At 43.6% G+C, this 6,000-nt stretch overlaps 1 pseudogene; it reads right to left on the bottom strand.

Annotated features, from left to right (window-relative positions):
• Positions 1 to 231: 231 nt before the first annotated feature.
• LOC144256825 (olfactory receptor 2W3-like) lies at positions 232 to 2,459 on the bottom strand (annotated as a pseudogene).
• Between the last annotated feature and the right edge of the window lie 3,541 nt (positions 2,460 to 6,000).

The following is a 6,000-nucleotide window of genomic DNA, read 5'->3' on the forward strand; positions in this document are numbered from 1 at the left end:
GCCCTGGTATGAGTTGGTGGGGTCAGGTCTGGGCATCTAGGGTATTGATGACAGACCCTGAGCTGTTCTCTCACAGAACTCAAAATGCTGACCTTAAACGGACTTCCAGAAGGCCAGCCATACAAGGGTGCTGAGACCTGCAGGCTGAAACCTCCTCGCTCCACAGCTCAAAGACCAGTAGTGGTCCCACTGCAGCTGCTTCAGGCTGGATACATTACATTCCTCAGGCCCTCACTCTTTGCCCCCATTTCGGTTTCCCAGCAGCAGCCTTCTCAGTGCCCCCTTCAACTCCTTGTTTCTGAGGGTGTAGATCAGGGGATTCAGGAGGGGGGTGACGATGTTGGAGAAGAGGGTGAGGAACTAGCCCTGGTCCTGGGAAGACCTGCTTCCTGGCTGCATGTACATGTAGATGATGTTCCCGTAGAACAGGGAGACCATGTTGAGGTGGGAGTCACAGATGTTGAAGATTCTGTGTCTTCCTGAGGACAACTGGATTCTGAATACAGCCCTGATGATGTGGCCATAGGACATCAAGATGAAGACCAGGGGAGACAGCATGATGCCCATGGCCAGGACAAAAATAGTACCTTTGATAGCCACCTTGCTGATTCAGGGCATTCAGGGCATGCAGGGAGAGCATCTTACACAGGAAGTGGTCCAACTTGTTGTGCCAGCAGTGAGGTAATCATAGGGCAACTGGAGACATGACCAAGAAATTGGCCACCCCACAGCCCCAGGCTCCGGTCACCAAGCCCAGGCAGTGTCTGGAATTCATGATCACCATGTAGTGCAGAGACTTGCAGATGGCCACAGACCTTTCATAGGCCATGATTGTTTACAATAAACAGGCCACCCAGGCCCAGGAACAGGAAGAGCTGGACAACACAGCCCACCTAGCTGATGGTCTTATCGCAGCCACTCATATTTTGGAGCAGCTAGGGGATGGAGCTGGTGGTGAATCTGAGGTCTAGGAAGGACAGGTGGGTGAGAAAGAAGTACATGGGCGTGTGAAGCCGAGGGTCGGCTGAGACACCAGAATGATGCTGTTGTTGCCCACCAGGGTCAGCAGGTAGGCTACCAGAATGACCATAAAGAGGATCCTCTCCAGGGGAGAGTGTCAGAAAATCCCAAGAGAATGAAGGAGCCCTGGCTGCTTCTGTTTTCCAGTCTATCTCTACTGCACCTGAGGAGAGGTGTCAACTCCAGTAGTGGCAATGGCTGATGCTGGGGAGTATGGACTCCTTGTCAGGCATAAATGAGCACAGTGCAGATTTATTTACTCACTTACCCCCTAAACAGTGGTGTGGAGGTTCTGCTATGATAATTATTATCCTCATCTTACAGAAAAGGAAACTGACACACCTATGTATTAAGTAAATGCCACATGTAGATTGTCAGAGCTGGTCTGCACTCAGGGAATATGGCTGATATCTTAATCTTTATCCACCCTGGTGCTCTGTCATTCCAGAGAGGCAAGACACACACCTGCCAAGCTCCAACCTTTGCTTCTTCCAGAACCACAAGTTCCTGAGCTCCTGTCCAAACTTCAGAGGAACAAAAGATCACCTCAAAGAACCACCTGGTAGGATTTAGGAAATACCATATGCAGCTGATCCTTGAACATCATGGGTACATGGGTACGTTCATACAAAAATCTTTTGTACTAAATGTATTGTTAACATGTTTGGATACTTGAAAGATTTTGATAAACTGGAAGACCAAACATATGAATATTTAAATATTTGAGTGTGACAGGTTTCATTCAGTATTACTGTGTTTTTGAACACAGCAGGTGGATTTCAAGTTCCAAACCAGTCTCAGCAATTTAGCAAGGCCCTCAGCATCTTAAGGAGATCTATTTCAAAATTAAAAGAAAAAAGAAGGGCTGGGGATGTGGCTCAAGTGGTTAAGTACCCCAGGGTTCAATCCCCAATACCAATAAAAATGTCAGGAACAACAGAAACAAACAAAAATTTTCTATTCTTATAAATTTTAGTTTTAATTTACATAGACATATTGAAATCCAAAAGGCTCCTAGAAAACACAATCGTTTACATTTGTAATTTTTCTCCAGGCACACAATACATAAAGGAGTTCTTTCTGCCACAGGGACCAATGCCACAGTTTTCTCTCTTTGCCTTTTTCCCATTCCATGATGGAATAATTGCCATGGTTCTTGCCTTCATTGAAAGATCATCTTGAGCTTTTGTCATCAGTGGTCACCTGAGCTGGACATTGGGCCTCTGATTCCCTAAAATCAAAGTACTTAGTGTGCCTCTAACAGGGCACATTAGTTTTAAAATCCAATGTCTCACAAGCAGCCGTGTGCATACTGTCACTATGATCTATCCTTTGTAATCTATCTGCCTGGCCAATTCCATGAGCCACCAGCCACATGCCCAGCTCCTTCCTGGAGGTGACTCACCATCCAATTTAATGTCCACAGTCCACAAACCCATGCAATTGGCTGTCTTGAGGTCCCTTGTCCTGAAAGTCCTGGAGTTATTCAGCACTTCTAGCTGAGGTTTGACCAAGTGACAATTTCTATTAATTCTGCCTCATGGCTGTTAGGCACTATTAATGTATACACATTCATCCTGCTTCTTCTGTGTCTGAAGATTTTATGGGCCACCAGTGTTCTTTGTTTTTGTATCAGGGGGGATTGATTGCTTGTTTTTTTTTTTTTTCAATTCAGAACCCTGGGTGTTGCAATCATATTGTAAATGTCAGTTTAACTGTGTCTGGGAAGTACTTCAGAAAGTAAGGATAGTGACCCTAGAGCTGGCTGAAAAGTAAAATTGTTTTATGATTGTTCAGAGTATTGAAAAAGGAAGAGAATGACTCAGTTTAAGGCCCAAATATCAAACTAGCCTTTAACTTATGGGAACTTACATATCTGTGTTCACAAAAATGTCTTAAATTATCAGTATTCAGAGACTGATACAATATATGCTTGTAAAAGTAATTGCTGTTTTACCCACTAGATTTAAAACCAAGAAAAAATTACTGAATAACTTTGATGTAGATTTTTTTAAGTCAATTGTTACTACATTCCATGTTATCACAATGCTGAAGCACAATTGTGAATGAGAAAGAAAGAAAATATTCATTTCTTTTTCCTCATATCAAACTTTGCTATCTTAAGATGTAAAAGACTATATGCATATGGTGAGCATTAAAAATAATCTGAATAGATAACATGTGCTGTGAAGTTTGGATCTAACATTTGGAGGGGAAAAATGAATGAGAGGCAGTGTAAACTATTGATTACAGGTTAACAACTGGGATAAAAAATGTCCACAATGATGCATGTTGAATACGGGACCAGGATAGTGATGTGGAGATGATTTGATCAGTCTCCCTGAGCTGCATCATCATACAACATTCAAGACCATATGGAGTAGATGCTGGGAAAAACATAACAGATTACAGGTGTCTCCTATCTCATTCTCCAAATGTCAGGGATTTGAGGGGGAAAAGAGCCTTTTGGGTGCATTTCCATGGTTGTGGACACAACTTTCTTATTCTTCTAAGCCCAAGGACCTACTAGGTGAAGGATTTTGGAAAATCATTTCTGATGGCCTTGGTCTTCTTCATATTACTGATAGCAAAGAGATACTGGCATGAAAATTACATCATCTCTGACTTTCATTGGAAAGTCAGTATGGAAACCATTAAACTAAAACAAAAAAACTAATACGGACAGATGAGTCTCCAACAATTTTTTTTTTTATCTGGGAATAAAGAATAGGGTTGCAGGATGGGGTTATAGCTCAGTGGAAGAGCACTTGCCAAACATGTGTGAGGCACTCACTGGGTTTGACTCACAGCACACATATAAATAAACACAGTCCATCAACAACTACAAAATATTTTTAAAAAGAAAGAAAGAAAAAAAGAATAGAGTTGTTGTGCAGAATCCTGGTGAAAAGACTAAGTTGATGCTAGTATATGGAGCACACAGCAAAGGTTAAGGGGTTTATTTGTGTTTTAATCTGTTTTGTGTTGCCATGACCAAAAGAACTACTGTCAACAACACAGAGCAGGGAAAGTTTATTTGGAACTCATGGTTGTATAGACCTGAGTCTATACACAGTCAACTTGATTCTTCTGACTCCAGGGTCAGGAAGAACATCATGGGGGAAGGACTTGGTGGAAGAAAGCTGCTGCCCTCATGCTAGGGTCAAGAAGCAAAGAGAGGAGGGTGGGAAGATGGCGGCTGGGAATGAGTGAGCCGCTCTGTGCTCCGCGCCACCGCCGCCGCAGCGTATGTTGCTGCTTCTTAAAAGAAGAAGTAAAGATCATCAAAGGACATCTGTCGACAAGGATTCAGCACCGTGTCAAGAAAAGGGCCTAGATGGAGTGAATCCGCCACGACTTCAGCACGAGCAGTAAGGCTGCAGCCCCCGAGCTGCCGGGCTCCCTGGGCCCCTTCTCACTCCCCTCTCCGCCTCTCCGCTTCGCTTCTCCCCCGCCATCTCTCCTCCCACGCTCACTCCCTAAATCTAGATCTCAATCTCTTTCCCCCACCCCACCCGCTCTCTCCTGTGCCCAGTACCCAGCCCGCGCGGGCCCCGAGGCGCTGCCTCCCCTCCCCCAGCCCGCACCCCCTCCACGGGGGTCCCGAAGGCCACAGCTTTGCCGCCACCGCCGCCGCCGCTGCAGCCACCGCCGCTGCCGCCACCGCTTTCCGCGGAGCACCTTAGAACAGACTTTTAACCGAGTAAAATGGAACAGCTGATAAGATGAGTGACAATTTAAAATCTAAATGATCCAACATGGCGGCGGACGCGGAGAGATCAAGTCTCTAACCCCTTCAGCTGCACGGGCATAGGGAGAAGGAAACTGTCAAAATAGCCTTTAGGAAGTCAAACAACAATAAGTGCTGGAGAGGATGCGGGGAAAAGGGCACTCTTGTTCATTGCTGGTGGGACTGCAAATTGGTGCAGCCAATTTGGAAAGCAGTATGGAGATTTCTCGGAAAGCTGGGAATGGAACCACCATTTGACCCAGCTATTCCCCTTCTCGGTCTATTCCCTAAAGCCCTAACAAGAGCATGCTACAGGGACACTGCTACATCGATGTTCATAGCAGCTCAATTCACGATAGCAAGACTGTGGAACCAGCCTAGATGCCCTTCAATAGATGAATGGATAAAAAAAATGTGGCATTTATACACTATGGAGTATTACTCTGCATTAAAAAATGACAAAATTATAGAATTTGGAGGGAAATGGATGGCATTAGAGCAGATTATGCTAAGTGAAGCTAGTCAATCTTTAAAAAACAAATACCAAATGACTCCTTTGATATAAGTGGTGTAAACAAGGACAGGGTAGGGACGAAGAGCTTGAGAAGAATATTTACAGTAAACAGGGATGAGAGGTGGGAGGGAAAGGGAGTGAGAAGGGAAATTGCATGGAAATGGAAGGCGATCCTCAGGGTTATACAAAATGTCATATAAGAGGTAAGGAGGGGTAAGTCAAGAGAATACAAATGGAAGACATGATTTACAGTAGAAGGGGTAGAGAGAGAAAAGGGGAGGGGAGGGGAGGGGAGGGGAGGGGGGATAGTAGACAATAGGACAGACAGCAGAATACATCAGACACTAGAAAGGCAATATGTCAATCAATGGAAGGGTAACTGATGTGATACAGCAATTTGTATACGGGGTAAAAGCGGGAGTTCATAATCCACTTGAATCAAACCGTGTAATATGATGTATTAAGAACTATGTAATGTTATGAACGACCAATAAAAAAAAAAAAAAAAAAAAAAAATTTGTACATCTTAAATGAAGAACCAGTTTTATGTACTTACCAAAAAGAAGTCTCATATTCTTCCTTAGAAATTAATATTTTCTGAGAAATATTATGACAAAAATGTTTTGTAAGAAACTTGAAGATGTACAGAAAATAACATTTGTTAAAATATCAGAAGGATACAAATGTCTTATATCACTAAACCCACTCACAAATTATTATATTTGTGTTTTTCCCA

The sequence above is a fragment of the Urocitellus parryii genome, chromosome 1 (genome assembly GCF_045843805.1).
Source record: "Urocitellus parryii isolate mUroPar1 chromosome 1, mUroPar1.hap1, whole genome shotgun sequence".
In the NCBI taxonomy this organism is placed as follows: domain Eukaryota; kingdom Metazoa; phylum Chordata; class Mammalia; order Rodentia; family Sciuridae; genus Urocitellus; species Urocitellus parryii.